Source organism: Typopeltis vanoorti, chromosome 24 (genome assembly GCF_054136105.1).
Source record: "Typopeltis vanoorti isolate ZY-2024b chromosome 24, IOZ_Tvanoo_1.0, whole genome shotgun sequence".
NCBI lineage: Eukaryota > Metazoa > Arthropoda > Arachnida > Uropygi > Thelyphonidae > Typopeltis > Typopeltis vanoorti.
Window position 1 is genome coordinate 91077828 of NC_143572.1, and position 1213 is coordinate 91079040.

A 1213-nucleotide genomic window follows, 5' to 3' on the forward strand; every position below is an offset into this window, starting at 1 on the left:
GGCTAAACCTAACATTGGCTTCTGGAACAGCATAGGAGACAGAATCTAGGAAGGGTTCTGGCACCTTTCGCTAGAAAGAAACTCCACCTCTATAATACTATATTTTAATATAGGAATCCACCCTGTCCACCCACTTCAAGCCCAGTTTTTTCAACTGTACTATCTTCCTTCTCACTTCCGGACTATAATTTCAATAGAGCTCCCAGGTCTGTAAAGTCTACAAACCCCTCTGCCTAAGTGTGGCCAGAGTGGTTTAGGACTGCACGGACCAATGGGAGAATCCAAGAGACAAAATAGTAATCCACAAAAGACAAGGTATAATTAAAGGGGTGGACGTGTAGCCGGAAACCTCAATAATTGTATTTTATAAATGAGTATGTCTTCCACGACCTTGGCAAAGCAACGCCCTGGTTACGGAGGATGTCTAACAATGGTTAGAATAAACCAAAAGGGTACTCAAACAAAATCTGTTCTTATCAGCTTAATATCTGATACGGGTTCGATTCGAGCCCAAGATATTAAACTGATTTTTGGAAGCCGGCGAAGTGCTTGGAACTTGCTCCACCTTTGCCACGGGTTGCCCTGGTCTAGCACTGCCTCTAGGGTCAGCTCACTCCCTTTGGGGAAAATAATTAATCCAAAAATAGTTTTCAAAGGAAACCAGGATGCGAGATTTTCCTTTGTCTCCCAATTTATTCTGAACTAAAATGGCTAGTGTAATTTATTTTACACTAAAATGACTGGAAAGTGATGCTATTGGCAAATTTAATTAATTCTGGATAATACTTTTGGATACGTCTGTTTTGGCACTGACCACTTGTCTCCAGTGCATTAGTTGACGGATGGAGTCGAGTAGCTGACATCGATATAGTACAGTCTGGTGTGGACAATTAATACATACATGATGATTCCAGGATACGGAATCTGTGTAAGTAGTGTCTTACTTTTCCACGTCCCGTTGTCCAAGTAAGTGGGGTGAAATCTTCTTGTTTACGCCTCCGAGTAGATTTTGACTACTTTTCGTAATCGGTTCCTAGCCGCTTCTGTAACCAGCTGATCCGCTCTCTCGCTTCCTGTTAACCGACCGAATATGCGCGTTCACCAGGGCTGAACTTGCTTTCCCATCCCTCGAAAACAGTGTTTCCTTAACACCAAGTACCCCTAAACAATTAATTAATGAAAATAAAGAAATAAATTAATGTAAAAATAAATA

General features: G+C 41.3%; 1 non-coding gene across 1 annotated transcript; it reads left to right on the forward strand.

Moving 5' to 3' along the window:
• Positions 1 to 420: 420 nt before the first annotated feature.
• On the forward strand, positions 421 to 619 carry LOC150093562 (U2 spliceosomal RNA). Its single transcript, XR_016550478.1, has one exon. It is a non-coding gene; the product is annotated as a U2 spliceosomal RNA (small nuclear RNA).
• Positions 620 to 1213: the final 594 nt, after the last annotated feature.